This window comes from Manis javanica, chromosome 1 (assembly GCF_040802235.1).
Source record: "Manis javanica isolate MJ-LG chromosome 1, MJ_LKY, whole genome shotgun sequence".
Lineage (NCBI taxonomy): Eukaryota > Metazoa > Chordata > Mammalia > Pholidota > Manidae > Manis > Manis javanica.
In genome coordinates, this window is record NC_133156.1 from 23,628,407 (window position 1) to 23,646,413 (window position 18,007).

Sequence of the window (18,007 nt, forward strand, 5' to 3'; positions counted from 1 at the left end):
ACATGATGCAGCCAAGTCAGGGGCCTTTTCAGATAGTGTATCACTCCGTTACTAAATGTATGACTCCGTTAGTAAATGGAGCCCCCGCCAGGTCTCCCTACTGCCCTTCCAAGTCTCCACAGCAGCTGTCCATCAGGTCTTCTAGATCTTGACCTCTAATACCATCCTCCACCAGAAAGAACCAGAACTACTTGGAGGAGTGGTTGATTCCTGGGCCAGGGCAGAGCAGAAATGTCTGTGTATGCCACAACGTGCATAAGTGATAAAAAGAATATGATGGGGTGTATTTCAGGGACACTGGAACTTGAAGGGGTACCCACTGGTCAAGTCTGGGATGTTCACACTTACAGAAATGAATTTTATGAACAGGAAAGACAGATGCCTATGTACTGTAGAATGCCTGTTGCAGACTGGTAAAGCTAGGAGTGCTGGAATTGGAAAATCAGCATTTTGTCACCATCATAGGAAGACTGAATCAGGCAGCAATCATCAGTGGATGCTACTTTACGAAGAAATTTATGGTAAGGAATAAGATATGTGAATGTTTTAAAGCAGCTCCCTACAGATCACTTACTGGTTGCCAGGGGGAAATAATGTACTTACATTAAAGCAAAAAATACCTTGACCAGGCCATCAAGGCCATCAAGTTGACATCGTGAATGAGGGGCTGGTGGAATTTGTGTGCCCCTAGATGGGACATTCTGAGAAGAACACATCCCCTGTGCTGTGTTCTGGCTTGTAACGCACAACCCAAATCTAATCATAAAGAAACATCAGGCACACCCAGAGTGAGAACTGTTTGATTTTTTAAAGTGAGGATCAGGGTATGTGTTCTTCAAAAATATCAGTGTTGTAAAAGACAACAAAAGGTTATAGAAATGCTCCAGATTACAGGAGCATGAAAAAGCATGAAATACAAATGCAACACCTAACCCTAACCTAGATCTTGTCTGGAGAGGACAAATGCTAAAAATATCATCATTTGATCAATTAACATAACTGAAACATGGATGGTAGGTTAAAGTGTTGCATCGATGTTAAATTTACTGATGTTGAAAGTACACTGTGGTTATGTACTTATAAGGAATAAAACACAAGTTTTCTGTCAAGAACTTGTAATAAACAGAAAATCAATCAAGGTTTTAAAATACTACAAAACAGTAAATTCATCCATTTACTCGTGGATCACATGACCCCTTAAATTCTTTTTAGCAATGAAATCTTAATTTTTTAGCAAACCAAAATTGTTAGCATCCAAATCTCTTTGAGTTCCATGTTGTATTAATTTCAACGAGGAAACAGCAAGAAAGGTGTTAAGAAACAGAGAGAAACACACAGAGTGAAAAGAAAGATGGATGAAGAAAACAGGCACAGCCTTACTCCATCAGCAAATGTTTGTTGAGGGGCTCCTGTGTGCCTGGAACAATATGCTAACAAGGAGGAAGCAGGTAGAAGGAAGGAGTGACAGACTGGAGAAGGCTTGTGGTTTCTGAACTAGAGGAAGCACAGGTTAACTGTTTCTAAGGCTGTACCAGTGGCGATGGTACAGCCTGGAAGCTGAATCTGCCACCCTTCAATGCGATGCTGAGTTAAGGTCTGCAGTTCATGGTTCTCCTCGGTGCATCATTAAATTTGCACTCCTCCCCAAATGGAATAATCCCAATAATACAATCACACTGGGGGCTGCAGAAGTTCGTGGCAGGCCCACACTCACCTAGGGAATATTAGTCAAGATTCAGTGAACTAGGCCGAGAGCCAAGTTTGGCCCACAGGCTGGAAGTTTGCCAAATTCAAAGTAATCCAATATGTTATCTTAACAAATATTCTTTAGTTTTTGGTCATGTCCTGAGTTCAGAGTTTCATGTAGTGAGAAACTGATCCTAATCAAGGATTATATTTTTATGGAACGCCAACCTATTTATATTCCTAAAAGATACATTAAAGGAAATGCATTCAATTATAGGTGAAATATGTAATTAGTCCCTGTTGTAAATTTCAACAAAGACTCAGTTTACTAAAATTAGTAAATAAGTGGTTTTTAAACTACAGAAGTAGTTCAACTTATGCTAGTTAAAGACATACTCTGCAGACTTCATAAAATTCTCAGTATTTGTTTCAGGAAATGAGGTTTTGCTGATTTATTCAATGACTACAACTTTCTGGACTGTTGACATGATTTCCCTCTCTCTTTCCATCTCTCTCTCTCTCTGTCTGTCTCTCACATGCCCTCCTTTCTTTAGTTTTCTGTTAGCAGTGGCTTCCAAAAAGGGCCAGAAAACATGAAAACGCAAAGCACTAAAAGATGAAATACTGTATTGTGATGATCGGTCCCCTTTCCTTCCCATCCTCCTAAATCATATGTATGTTGAATTTGGCAAAAAGAATGGGCGGTGTCTGCCCCTGCAGAAGCATGAGGCAAGGGAGGGCAGTACAGATTCTAGGCAGCCAGCTATGCTGGATGATGTACATAAGAACTCGGGCCAGACTTTGCACCAGCCAGTGAGATCCTTCCTGTCTCTCCGTACCTCAACCGCCAATCCAGGTGCCTTTCTGAGTCTCTCTGAGCAGCCTTGACCACCACTGGACCTCAGGGGCCTCCTAAATAAAACAAAGACCTAGAGGAGTCATCCATCCTTACATGCATCTGCCTCAGGGATGACTGATTTAATAGCCTTTCCCGGACCCTGTGCTTGGGTGTAACTATTGGGTTCATCAGCTTGATTCTGAAGTTAGCTGCTATGTCATAGCCCATGAATACACAACTTTTCAATATTTTCACAAAGTTTATCTCCATTCATTTGTTTGCTTTGTGTGTTTTAAATATCCGTCATGAAACCCAGTAGCATTTACTGGCAGGACCTAGCCAATTGTCTGCATACAGCCTTAGAATATGCACATGTACCTAGTTACCTATATGCACATGTCATTAGTTACCTAGCCTCATCTACTACCTGTGATATTATAGCTTTGCTTTTCTTAGCCCTTTTATTTTGGTTTGCCCAAATGCAGCCAGTATATGCTGGTCAAACAAAGAATGCGCACTAGGTAGTAATCTGAAATCAGCTGTATGTAGCCCTAGAACTGTGAGCGCCAGAGCATGTTAATGACTTTTCAATAAAGCTTCTAATGACTATCTTCTTATCTACAGCAACCAAATGATTTAAAATTTTTGACTGTAGCTTTTCACTCCCTTTATTTTAAAGTCATTTAGGTAATTATTATGACAAAAGAGTCTCCTTATTTGCCCCACCACACCTCTTTCTTGAATTCTGACATCAACTTCCAACTGCTAGCAAGACACTGCTATCTGCATGTTCCTCAGGCCCCTCAAATTCAGCACATGGAAATATTCCCTCAGCATTGCCCCTGATTTAGAAAAGCAAACTCCTCCTCCTAGGTCTATTATCCAGTGGCTCAATTTTTCTCTCTTCGTTCATCATATCCCTTCAATTCTACTTCCTGAATGTATCTCACATCTGCTTCATCTTCTCCATTCCCTCCACCACAGTCCTGGTTCATGCCTTCCTGCACTAGGGCAGCAGATCTAACGGTCCTCCTTCTTCACGCTCTGCCCTCTGCAACACCCTCTGTGGTGGCCATGCCAAGCTATTTGTCCCTTCCGTTTGATTAAAGCAACTCTCACTTTCCTGCCACAGAAAGTCTACGTATCTTCCCTCATAAATTACGCTTGTCCTATTCTGTGAATGCCCCTGGCTTCTGCCCACAGACCCCCGCACTCTAGCCCTCTGCACATGCCACGTTCCCTCACTCTTCAGCTCATGTGCAGTGTCTGTTAAAGAATAGATCAACAAATGAAATAAAAGCAGCCATCGTAAGTTGCCACAGCATGGCCCACAGATGAACAGAGTTAACTCTGCATCCACAGGTGATCTGACTTACTGATTGTTTGGGGAATGGCTTTTGCTCGTTCTTCCACCTAAAGCCAAGAGCTGGGGCGCTGCTCTGTTACTTCGTCCAGCCGTCAGGATGTGAAGGGATACAAGGAAGAAGGAGCGGACAGGCTGGCACTCACATCCAAGCAAAAGGCAAGGTTAGGGAGGAGGGAGAGAACAATGGCTGTTGTGAGTCTTTGGTCTTGTGTGAGGCCTTCTGTGTGCTTTGCCAAGTTTGTGTTTTTATGATCCTATAAAATATAGGGCTACATAATGAATTCAAAAAGAATTTAGATTAAAAAATCATTTATGGCTTTTTACGTTAAATCTAACAACATTACCCAGTAATAGACATGACTGTGCTTCATAAATAAAGGTACATTCATTCAGGGTAAACTCAGCACACTGACTCAAACATTGAAATAGGCTCCAAATAGTGTCCTAGTTTATTTCATGTAACCTGAAGCTATAAATGCAGACACTTAGAGACCATGAAACATACACACTGGAAAATAGCATCTACTCACTTAAGCACATACTGAAGTTCAGTCACACAGAATTTCAGAAAAACCAAAGGTCTTGTAAATATTTAGGAATCATTTTGTGAATAATGAAGGGAAGGCCACCTCTGGGAGTGACACCTGTATAATTTACTTTAAGAAACCTGGGAATAGAATAGAATATTAAGATATTCCAAAAAATGAAAATTTCTCCAAGGAAAACTGGAGTTAGGATATACATTTATTCAACATACATGGTACGTACCTCTAGGTCAATATTCTCAGTTTTGCTCCTGAAAAACCAAGGACTGATGATGTCCAGAATGACCTATCTGAGTTAGGATTTGCTGTGTCCACCAAAACAGCAGCAAGAGTCACAGGTTCAGGGGCTGACAGCAGTAACACGTATGCCTCAGTCACAGGTCTGTGCGTCATCAGTGGCTCTTCTGGGCTTGGCTGGACTCAGGCTCAAGCATGCTGCCTCTGGCTAAGGAGAGGGGGACATAAAAGGTCAAGCCACAACCCACAAACACAGTGAAAGCCTCAGCTGGAACGTGGCGCGTGTCACATCTAGTCACGGTCAATTGGTCAAAACCAGTCCCATGGGCAAGGAAGAAGTCAGTGGAGCAGATAATATCCACAGCCCTTAAGAGGTACTGCCAAGCCACATGGGAAAAAGTGGGGGTGCAGCATACTTCTACAGCAAGCAGAATGCTTGGGAACAACCATCTAATGTACTACGGCATCTCTGATATACTTCCCGAGTATCTGTCGTGGTTTTGGTGCAGCTGTGCATGACCAGACACGGTATTCTGTGAAGAATCTGCTTTATTTCCTTCTCCCTTTAGCCTTTCTTGAGTGAGCCTAATACCTGACACCACTGTGAGGAGAGTTGCGCTGACTTTTAATCTCTTAGGCTGTTAGGTTGTTCAAGATGGACAGAGCTCAAGTTTCACCTAATGGGCTTTGCAACTCAACTGAAATGTTCTCTTCCCTCAAATGCCTTAGAACTTCCTGTCTGCATGTTTCATTTTGGTTCTTACTTCTTAATATATCTCATACATGACTTTATCCTATACTCTCTTTAAAAATGGTTTCCTGGGTACACAATTTTTAGTTGCCATTTATTTTCTCTCAGAACTTGGGACGCTATCTCACTTCATATAACTTCTATTGCTGCTGTTGACTAGTGTACTGACTTTCCAATTTTCCTTTTGTAGGTGATTGGCCTTTTCGCTCTTTTTTCTTTTAAATCCTACCCTGTGTATTTTTTTTTGGTATCATTAATCTACAATTACATGAGCAATATTACAGTTACTAGACTCCCCCCATTATCAAGTCCCCAGTGCACACCCCATTACAGTCACTGTCCATCAGCGTAGTAAGATGCTGTAGAGTCACTACTTGTCTTTTCTGTGTTGTACCGCCCTCCGCATGCCTCCGCCCCTACATTATGTGTGCTAATTGTAATGCCTCCTTTCCCCCCTTGTCCCTCCCTTCCCACCTTATCCTCCCGAGTCCCTTTCCCTTTGGCAACTGTTAGTCCATTTTTGGGTTCCGTGAGTCTACTGCTGTTTTGTACCTTCAGTTTTTGCTTTGTTCTTATACTCCACAGATGAGTGAAATCATTTGGTACTTGTCTTTCTCTACCTGGCTTATTTCACTGAGTGTAATACCCTCTAGTGTTGCAAATGGCAGGGTTTGTTTTCTTCTTATGGCTGAAAAATATTCCATAGTGTATATGTACCACATCTTCTTTATCCATTCATCTACTGATGGACACCTATGTTGCTTCCATTTCTTGGCTATTGTAAATAGTGTTGCGATAAACATAGGGATGCATATGTTGCACTGTGTGTTTGATATTATGCAATTTCAATACCCAAATGTCCAGTTGTTGATTTATTTTTATTTATACTGCCTACTAGAAATTACTCTTCCAATTTCTGTAAATTTTATTTTTTATCACTTCTAGAATATTCTCAGTCATTAGCACCTCAGATACTGTCTCTTCTTCATTCTCACTATTTTCTCCTTCTGGGACTCCAGCCATATTTTGAAACTTTTCCTGCTTTCCTCCAAATCTTTCAACTTCTTCAACTTTTCTAAATCTCTGTTTATCTGTACTACCTTCTGGATAATTGTCTCAACAATGATTTTACCCACCCACTGACTCCTTAAATTCTGCAAACCTGTTGCTCATTTCTAGAAATTGTCTTTGGCTCTTTAGTGTGATTTCTTATTATTTACTCACTTTTGTGATTCCATGTGTTTCTGTCTTTAAACAGTTTCTATTCCATAGTTGATCACTTCAATATTGGAGGTTTTGGAGGCTCTAAATCTATTGCTTTTGTTTCTGTTGACTTTCACCCAAGTGTGCATGGTTGATCTTTGCTAATGAGCCAGCATTTCATTGATGTTAATCTGGGTAAATCCCAAGGATCCAAATTGAGGATCATGTTTCTGTTGCATGGTGCTAGTGGCCTCCTTTGACAGTGCTCAGCTGAATCCTCTGAGGAGGCTGAGATGGAGCCTCAGACCTTGCCACAGACCCAAGGCTTGGTCCAGAAGCTGCAGCACCAATATCCACATTTGTTTGCAGAAGGCATCTTGCCGTCTACATTTGTTTACTGTTCTCCATTGCCGTTTCAGCATTTCAGTTTGGTTTTGTCTTGTGATCTCCCTTTAGATTTAATTCCCTTCATTTTAAGACTTCAGAAATACAATAAATTTGTTTTATGCAAGAAGTCCATGCAGAGTATCTAATCTACAGTACTGCCAGCAGTGGGTGTCTTTGGTGATATTTTTTACTTTTGGTTTATAGCTCTGCTTTTAAAAGCTGAGCTTGCCAAGTGTTGAAATTACCAGAGAAATGGAGCATGACTTAAATTATTTTAAACATAGAGCAGCAGAGTTATAACACTCAACTTTGACTTTCTTGCTCAAAATGCACCCAATATCAGGACTGGTTTGCTTAAATGACTGACTCCCTATGTTAAGGAGATCACGTGAGTCAGTAAGGTTTGTTCTGCCCGCAGGGTGCATATAAATCTGTCACCACTGCTAAAAAGGTTACTCAAAATATTGCTTATTGAATGATGAGTTAATAATATAATCTCATAAAGGAAGGCTAAAGTAATTATCATCACAAATAACTTAGCTAGTATGGCTGAAATTTCAAGGCTTTACTACAACTCCATTGATGGTAAGGAGACTACTGTTGTGAACATTGCCACTATGGGCCTGCTATCTATCACAAGCTTTGGATTCTGATATTTGTTAGTCTATAATTTATCTTTTTGAGGAAAAATATTAGCCATTAATGTAATTCATTCATTGACTAATGGTGTCCTTTTCTCTCAAAAAAAGAAAGTGATACTAATCAGCTAAGGATCAGGACTTATGAATAAAAGATTAGATAGTCTGTAGAAGTGAGACATGTTTACAAGCCTATCTTGGCATTATGCACAGTGGGTGTTAAATAAATACCTTGATTGAAAATATTTATTTGACAAGAATGTGAATTACAGCCTATATGAAAAGCAATCATGCAATTCTGAAAATGTGCTAAAATCAGGGTTTTCTGAGCATATTTAAATAAATTGTGTTCTGGATTCAGAACTTTATATGTAACAATGGCTTCTAAGAAGTGAAGAAAAGTTACAGTAGAAATTAAGAAATTCCCCTACCCCCATGCCTTTACACATGGAATAGGATAATTAGTACTTTCAGTAAAAAAACTCTCTTGAATGATCCAGAATTACATTGAATTGTACTATGTTGTAAATAGTGTATTGACACGAGCTTTTATGCTATTACTGCCGAAAGTATGCGTGTGTGCTATGCACAGGCGATTAGCATGAAGGAGTGAGTTGATTCAGACAACAGTCAATAAAGTGCACTTACACAAATTTGAAGTTACTATCCAAGGATGAATCAGTTTACACAAGTTTCCCTCATCTCTGCGTGAAGCGCTCTCTAGAGTTTCCCTGCCAATGATGTCTCTAAGGAAAGAGTAAATTCATTCACTCTCATTTAAACCCATACATGGTATCTTTGTGAACATTTCACCTACTTCAGTTTAGTTCAGAAGGTTGGATATTCACACTAGAAAAATCAAAGTTAAAACACACTAAGGGAAACACATTTCAGTGTTCGTACTTTCTGTCTTTGGAAAACTCTATAATGAGCCAAAGATGTTTGTAAATATCATTTATCCTAACTGAGTTCTGAATACTTTTATGTTAATATTTCAAAGATTAACTTTAAAAGTCTAACACAAAGGGATGATGATTGAACTTTTTAGCAATTTAAATCTATTTCTAAGGTTAATATTCATGAAAAAATCTTTGAAGTTCTTTGAAATCTTGACATCTTTTTCATTCTCCAAAAGTTGTATTTTCACAGAATATATATTTAAACTTCAAATAGACTTGTGATAGGAAATTCATGGTGTTTAACTGCACTTAAAAATTCAGGCTTAAAGTTTCAATACCAGAAACTAGCATCCATGATGTTATTTGCAGAATACAAAATGTAAGAAAAGATGTTTTTAAAGTGAAGTAAGGCAATTTTTATCTGAAAACACCTTGAGGTTAATGAAGAAAAAAGTGCTTGAAATGTAAGAAAAGATCTTGAAATATTTCTTCTCATCTTTAACGTTATTCTCATTGCTGCTTTTTCTTTCTTTTGTTGAAAAACTAGAAGGAGAACGCATCTCAGTGTGTCTGGAAAGAGCCTTGGGGAATTTAGCTCACTTGTTAAGAGAGAAAAGAACTAACCATATTATATGATAATTAAAGTATTTTCTACTTCAAATTCCTTCTGAATCTTTATTCTATCAAAGGCTGGAATGAAAGAAAGCGGGATGAAAACCCCACCTCTCCTGATGTGTGGTGACAACAGCCTGTTATCATGGGATGTTTTCTTAAAACGCTGTTGTTGCGGCACCATTAATAACATAAGAGAATCCATATCATTCACTAGCACAATCCTCCGTCCATATCAGGGCTACAAACGGCTTTGTATGTCTACATATAAATTTCCCTGTTAATAAAATATATATGACTCTGTCAGTGAAATTCTACAAAGAACTTTTGTAGAAATCTTTATGACCACACAAGGGTCAATGAAACCCTACAACCAAAAATCGCTTTCTGTACTTTTAACTGGCACGAACTGCTGTTTAGGGGCTGCTTTTGGGATATAAGAACTAAATTTTAATTAATTTTTTCTATCAGGCATGCAACACAGAATTGAAAACAAGAATAAAATTATCCACTTTAAAAAAGAGATATGATTATAGAGGAAGTAAACAAAGTTGCAAATATTGTGTAAATGCATTAATGAGTAAAACACAAGGCCATATATTTTTGTTATTAGTATCTTTGTGTATGTTGTGTAAAAACATTTAAATGCATTTGAATAGAATAGGTGTTCTTCATTATTTGGTAGTAAGTAGCTTTTTGTCGCTTGCTTATTGCATGAAAAATATGCTTGTAAAAAGTTTTATCACCTATTCAGTGTAAGTCTATATCCCTTCATATCTAACAACTTCATATATATTTGTGTTTTAAATATAAAAGCACATTGTACTACGTGCTTTGAGGGGACATTTTTAAGTGATTAAAACAATATATTTCTTATCTAATAATAGCAAAGTCTTATTTATATCTCTTTGTACATATATGATGAATTAATGACCAATAGTGCAACTGTAATTTTAAAATAAAATGAAATAAACAAACAAACAAAACAACAAAAAAGATAGTCTACGTAGTGTCAAAAGATGGTTTCCCCTCATGCCAGTAAAGCTCTATCTGTGAGCATGCTCAGACGCATGAAGGTACCAAAGTTACTATATCAGAACTCCTTCTGAGGTGTAAGGAGGATACATCTGATAACTCAATCGCTGTAAACCTATTGTTATTTTGCTGGTATTAAACATCTCTTCAGCCTCATATTGATTGCAATGTTCCTTCTACTTCATTTCATCATTCTGACAGATATCAAAGGTAAGGCTGCTGCTTTCTCACATAAATGAGTGCAGTTTCCAAAAGAATATAATATTTCTCTTTAGTTCTGTCACATTTATCATAGCCTCCTTTCAGCGTTTGCTAAACAGACATCCAATCTGCATTTTAATTAACATTATCACTCATTGTTTCTAGTCCCATCCTAGCTATTTCTAGTTGCAACAAATTTTTCATGGAAAATTCCTTTGTATGTCATTAAAATTCTAAATGAAATATATTTGAAAAAGATTGTGGAATATATCAGTTATGGAGAAAATTTTAGTATTTGTAAAAAACAATGATAACAAATCAATTAGAATTTTACCTTACAACGTTTCAACCTGTTGAAATCTGTTCATCAAATGTATGCAATTGCTAGTTACTATGTTTCATTAATGTAGTTACACTAGTTAAGCTGGAAAACGCAAAGCCACAGACAAATCTGAAGACCAGTGTCTCTCCCTAAGAGGAAACCTATCTAATATCAAATTGTTAAAAATGTACAAAAGTGTACCTATTTTGATAATTCTCTTTTATGTTTTTGATATTTAAACATGTTTATTTCAGTCAAATTGCTAATTTTCAAGTTAGTGGCATTTTTATTGTAAAGCTGAGAGAAAAGATCTAAGAAAAATATGGACTTGTTTTGTTGGGAGCTTGTACATTTGTAAGTAAATAAATAATCTATTCATCATATCCAAGGCATTTTGGGTTTATTACTATTATTAAAAAATATACCTATTTAAGTTCATAGTCTTTCTTAAAGACTTTGTAAACTCTCTGAGAATAAGTTACAATTTGAAGTTATTCTAATTTTCTGAGAAATTCATTTTAGGCTTTTAAAATACTCACTTTTTAAAAATGATCAACTGACTATTTTAAATCTTGGATTAGAATGCAGTGTTTATAAGCAATTGTTTAAGAACTAACAAGTACAAGATTTTTTAAACATTTAAATTTTAGTTTGAATTTGAAGTGATACTAAAACTATGCTTCAAATTATTTAAAAATATTCTGATGCACTTAGCACAAGTTATATTTTGTTTCAATCTCTTAATGAAAAATTGTTACCTTAAGTTATCACTAATATATTATATGAAGTATTTCTTAAGAAGAAAAACCATATGAGCTCATTTTGCATGATAAACAGATGTAGAAAGCAATCTATTTCTTTGATTTAAGGTCTCTCAGAAGGTCATACCTTATGCACATTTGCAATATTCAATTTCATGTGATTTTTAAAAATGGACAGTTAAAAGTAGGTTCTTGGGTTCAACACACTTTATAGAGGTCATCTATACTCTTAAAAATTCTTTAATATACAGAAATACAAGGTTAACCAAATTTTACCATAGTATTGCTTTTACTTGCAGTAATGCATTTCATTGATTTTGCTTACAAAAAATCTGAGATGAGAAACAGCTATTAGTAAAATAATATTTTAAGTTTTGTCATAATGTAATGGTGTTCTTTAAACCAGAAAAAGAAGGAAAGAAGTTTTAAACACATTATTATTATTTGTTTTTTATTTCTACGTAAATGCCCTAATTCAGATCTATAGTAACAACTTGATAAGTATTTATTAATTGTAATTCTCTGGAAACTTTATTTTCTAATCTTACATTACTTTGGATTGCTAATTTAACCTGTTATATTTAAAATCATTTATTTTCAAAGTTAGACATGCTAATCAATACTTTGATATCTTCCTTATATTTATTAAAGTAGTAATCATCTGCTACATAAATAGCAAAACTTTTTTTCTTTTTCACAATAAAATTATAGACAGTTAAAGCTATAAGACTATAAAAAGCAAAGAAACGTAATTTCAAATTATGTAAGAGCAAAGATTGCTTTTTCAAGTTTAATCAATATCTGTATTAGATTCATAGAACCAAATCTAAACCAAACAGGAAAGGGTAGAAATTATATTTTGTCTTTTTTCTTCTGGCCAAGACCAACTTGAGAGTTTGAGGAATAAATGATATTCTCTGAAGCTACAGACATTAATTTATAAGTAAATATAACATCTTATCACTTTCTACTGTATTTTATCATCCGTTTATTCACTGGATATCCTTATTAACCAGCTTCAAACCACCTCGTACCCTGAAAAAATACAGTTTTTTATGGACTAATCATGGACAGTATTATAAACCCAAACATAGGCTTACATGGGAAATTTAAATCATGAAGTGTTAAGCATGTTACTTAGGAACTACCAATTTCTACTTACTCAAGTAATTTGCTAACCCAGCAGCATTTTGAAGTGAGCAGTGTTTGACTGCCCCCTAGTGGACAAGCTCAGAGCTCAATTCCGACCGTCCTTTTTCTGTGTTCAAATCGGTCTCTGTAACTTGAGAAAAGGTTTTCCAATTAAATTCCAATTTCACAGAATTACATCCAGGCTTCTGATGGCTGCGAAAATCAATTATACTGCAGGCTAGTCATACTGAGAGGCTACAGCAACACCACTAATAAAAAAAGAAACGCATCTGCCTAGGGGCTGAATGGAGCCCCGCTGTGAGGGAGGAGGGAAAATACCAGAAACTCCGAAGTTAAAACCACTCAGGATGTGCGAACTCTTAACAGCACTGCTAAATACATGTGGCAACAGATGTCTATCATTCGTTCATCTCACGGTGAATAAATATGACCAGATGTGTTAAGAGTTTTGAGGACTCTCACTTGAAGTGGCAAAATTGGCTAAATTCTAGAGATGCAATTGGGATGCTGCTTTAAGGTAAATAGATATTGAAAATTGGTGTGTTTTTATCCTAGGAAATTGTGCCCTGAATGAAACTCATTCAACTAATAGTTTTTGTGTACATAGTTATATAATAATAAATGCACAGCATTTTTAGGAGAGCATGTACATATATAATATATTGCATTATATAATATATGTATATATCTCAATGCATAATATTGAGAACCCAAACTGCCTGGTTTAGTTGTTTGGTAAATATATGACCTAACGTTCACCAGGCAAAAATGAATGTGCTTGTTTTAAATGAGAAATAACAGTGGAATTATCTGAAAATGAAAAATACACATCTTTTCCATGCTTTATTCCCATATACCAATTTCTCACCCCTCTACTTCCAGTTGTTGACGACTAGAGAAAAAAATAAGTTTGCAATAAATTTCCACATGGCTGAATGCCTCAGAAAAGTGCTTCTAAATGAAATGAAATGACTGATGTAATAATTTTGCGACAAATAGACTTCTGAACATTTTAAGATTAGAAAGGAATTTCGATTCCAAAGTCAACTTTAATAGTAAGTCATAGGCCTTTGATTTTGAACATTCCATTCACATAAATGGAATCATACAGTCAAAAAAAAAAGCCTTTGAAATATGCTCAGCCTGACTGACCAAATCCTTGGCCTCTCCTCCTGTGCACCCTCCTCTCCAATGTTCTGGCTTCTGCCTGCCACTGTCTCTGCCCCCTCCCCCCTGCTGCTGCCCCCTTCTTGGTTCTGCTTCCCACCACCTGTGTCCCCTTCTCCCGCCCACCTCTGCACACTTCTTTCTGGGATTCCCTCCCTGACGCTCTTCCCACCATCTCTGTACCTCACCTGCCCACTCTCACCTCTGTCTCCCAGGTTTCCTGGCCTCTGAAACCCTCCTGTCTTGTCTTCCTGCCTCATTTTCTACCCTCTTGCCCTCTGAGCTCCTATCTTCTCCAGTTCAGGCTTCATCCTTCCCGCATCCCGGGCTCTCAGATTCCCGTATCTGCTCCTCCCTGATGATTAGCATCGTCTTTACATTTCCACCGTGGAATCCGCGATCCCTCAGGTTGCTCCTCCTCACGTACTCCTCACCTCTCGGCACCCCTGCCTTTGTTGAGCTTCCTCTCTGGAGTCTTCAGCTGATTTTCTCGCCTCCCCTTTGACCCTGCCTCCTTCCTGTTCTTTGTTTCCAGTCCCAGTGCCTCCGGGCCTGGTCAGCAGTCACCCTTTCTGCTGCTAAGATTGCTGGAACATGTGCCCAAATGGAACCAAACAAGTGTTAGATCGAATTTCATCTTCAACACCAGTTTGCTCTTGTTTTTTACGTCTGTGATGATTTATCTACAATTCTGAAATCCAGAAAGCTCTGAAAATGGAAAGTTTTAACACTTTTGCCTACAAATCTGGTCAAAATTGGCCAATACATCATCTACCCAGAGGCTATTTAGAGCGTTTATATATAAACTTTTGCAAAATGTCATACATGGTGATGCAGATAAATATTGATGTGTTTAATTATGGGGTTTTCCCCCCAGGCCTAGCAAGGAATGTTATGGAATTTATAGTGTGCATATCATATTAACTTTCTAAAACAAAACAAATTATAAATTCTGAAACACATCTCTCCAAAGGGTTCCTATGAAGGTATTATAGATCTGCACTAGCCATCACCCTGTTTAGCTCACCCACTGTCTGGTGTCATATTATTCTCACTAGTAATATCTGATTGTCTTCTTTGCCCATGAAAGTTGTGTGTTAACAGAATAAATGTTTGATGAAGAAGAGATGATTTTAACCAATTCTCTCTTTCTCTGACTCTAGTTTACTTTTTTTTTTTTTTTTTTTTGCTGTTGTCTGTTTTTAGGCTTTTCTTTTTCTAGTTTACTTTTTATTCAATAAAATTCTTAGAAAAATGTTAGTGACTATATTTTTCTTTCTAATAATTCCAACTGTATTTAAATCTGTTCTGGTTTTATAATGATATTATTATATCATACTATTATATCTGGTTTTGTTCATGATATTATTCCTTCCATTATTTCTATGAGAATTTTAAATTGCACAGATTTTTGACAGCTCTTTGAAGCACCATCATTTAGTTCCCCAGGTATAAATTCTCCCCTTTTTGGAGCCCTGGACATTTTCATCAACTTGGAGGGATATTTTCCTGCACAGTCTCTCTATGAATGGTCCCATAACTGCTTCAATATAGCCATTGGAGTGTTCAGATCTGGGCTGTAGTTTATATCAGTATCTCAGTGATTTCACCTCGTGGGTGATCCAATTCCAAATCTCACACCCACTTTGCAAAGGTGTGACTGCTGATTTTCCCTGCTGGACATGGGCAATGGGCAATATGCATATCACAGCCTTGAGTGGTCAGGCAGAGCTATTTCAATCCTCATTCCTTCCCAGGGGCTCAGTCCCAGCATGTGGCTCCTGTAGAGTCACCTGGGCGGGTGGCACTCAGCCCCTTCTCAAACAGGCAAGAACCCAGCTCTCATTGCTCATCAGTCCCAGCTCCTGTTGACCAAGCGGGTCAGTTCCTCTCCCGACAGTGGCTTTTCCTCTAGTCCTCAGCTGTGGGGAGTGGTCTCTTCCACGAGCTAAGGGTTTTAATGTAAAAACATAACATCAACGTTTTCTGTGTCTGTGGGAAAGAATATATCATGGGGAGCATATCCAAGACTTGCTCACAATAGGTCATCTGGACCCAGTAGCTAAGAAAAGGTGGTTTTTATCCTTGAGATTTTGCTTCTTAGAGATTGGACCCGGGTAGGCATACACACCAGAGAAGTGGTCATGAAGTAAAGGGTTACACAAGCATAAGAGACAGGCTAGGAGAGGCGGCGCAGTGACAGGATGCTGGATTCAGGGCTGGTAGACCTGTGCTCGTCACAGCATCTTATCCTTACCTGCCTTTGACCTTCAGCCTCATACCGAAAAACCTCTCAGACTCAGCCAAAGCACTGGTAGAATTGTTCAGTTTCTAAGAACCACTTGTAATGGTATTAAGTAGATTCTAGGACTCCAGCCCCTATAGATTCAATAGGTCTAGGGTGGGATGTGGGATTCTGCCCATTCTAGAAGGGTCCCAGGGGTCTGATCAACCTGTCCAATGGATCACACTTCTGGAAACTGGTATTAACAGGTTACATATCAAAATAGAAGTAGGCTTTTTAAAAAATAAGAGATGCTAATTCCTTGTTATATTCTTTGTGTGTACCAGGACTGCTAATTGGTTCACCTGGATTATTTAACTTGCTAATTCTACCTGAAAAGTTTTTTTAAAAAATTTTGAGGATTATGAGGACAAATTAAATTTGTTGGCAGGGGGATAGCTGAACCTGTATTGTCTAATGACCAATATACAGCCTCTTAAAGAATGGTATAATTTTTAGAAGTATAATTAATATGTATGTTTATAAGGCAGTCTTGATGTTAATTACCACTCCCTTCTTTGGAAGAATTAGTAAACCCCTGACATAAGTGGCCAAGGAAGAGCCCTGATTTGCAGAGAGATTCTCTTTCTCAATCATTACCTGGATGTCATTATACAATTTTTGTTTATAATCCAGCCAGTGGACACGGGAATTAGTCATTTACTGGACGAGAGTGCTAATTCTGGGGCCTCTCCTCTCTCCTCCTTCCCCCCTCCATTCTGTCCCCCGTAGCCCCCATCTCTTACTCACACTTTGAGTGAGACTTTCTGTCTCATCAGCACAGGCTAAAAGTAGTGCATCTGTTGTTGCAGATACTCCTACTCTTAATTTCCTTTCATGTAAATTCATGAAATGTAAGAAATGCAAAAGATATTAATTCACTTTCATTCTGCCTTTGAGGGACACTGAAAAAGTGTTACCTCAAAAGCCTCAAATCCTATCTGAGAATGAGGTGAAAGACTTGTAGGTAAACTTACCTACTGGCAGGAAAAATAATCTGTGCTGAGTGGTACTGAGAAACTTGGTTGGCTAGCTCACTGCACATGTATGAGCAATACATCATTATTTAATCTAGAGAGCTCCACCCAGTGCTATGGGCGACATGGTGGCATGGCTGCAAGGCTGCAGGAGAGCAGAGCAGAGGCTGGAGTGGTGGGCAGTGCCGAGGACAGAGGCCCATAGGACAGCTGTGTGGGCAGAGTGGTCCAGAGGGCAGAGTCTGACTTGCTGTGTGCAGACTCACTCTGAGTGGATGGGATTTTAGTGACTGACCTGCCACCATGGAAACAAAGTTGGATATAAACCCTTTCACCCCAAGATTGTTCTACTATCATTTCTTTGGCCCTCATTGAATCCATAGTGAACTTGCCTGGGGCTGAAACCCATTGGCAAGACACTACTTAAGCTGTAACTACTAAAGCTAAAATTATCTACTTTGAAAATAGGTTGCCCTCAGTAAGAGCACACTGTTTTGCATTGGCAGTGTTATTTTCGTTCATTGTATGTATGAGTTGCAGGGGTTTTACAAGGAGTAAAAGCATGGGGCAATTCCTTTTCCTATAACCTGATTTCTAGGTGTAGAGCATAGAGTGTAATAAGCCAGTGTGGGCCATAGAATTCACCTGGAAATTTCCCACTTCTCCTCTGCTACCTCTGCTGTGTATGGGAGATAGCTTCAAGCAAAAAGGCCAAAGTAAAAAAAGAAGCATTAATATAAGACAAATGAGAAAAGGGAAAAGAGCATAGAACTTGTGTGTGCACCTAACCCACACTGGCATATATCCAACACAAACTTAGCCTGTTTCTGACATGATCACTGAAGGACCTGTATGCTCCCCACTTCCACATACAGGGATTTAGGTATGTGTAGGCCAATTATGAAAACAATTTCATTATCCTTGAAAATGTTAACTAAGTTTGGAT

The 18,007-nt window shown here is 38.0% G+C and overlaps 1 long non-coding RNA gene across 1 annotated transcript; it reads right to left on the reverse strand.

The window, feature by feature from the left end:
* Positions 1-4,563: 4,563 nt before the first annotated feature.
* LOC140845673 (uncharacterized) lies at positions 4,564-17,106 on the reverse strand. Its single transcript, XR_012124563.1, has 3 exons — positions 17,062-17,106; positions 12,644-12,763; positions 4,564-4,880 (listed from the first exon to the last, which is right to left on the reverse strand). It is a non-coding gene; the product is annotated as an uncharacterized lncRNA (long non-coding RNA).
* Positions 17,107-18,007: the final 901 nt, after the last annotated feature.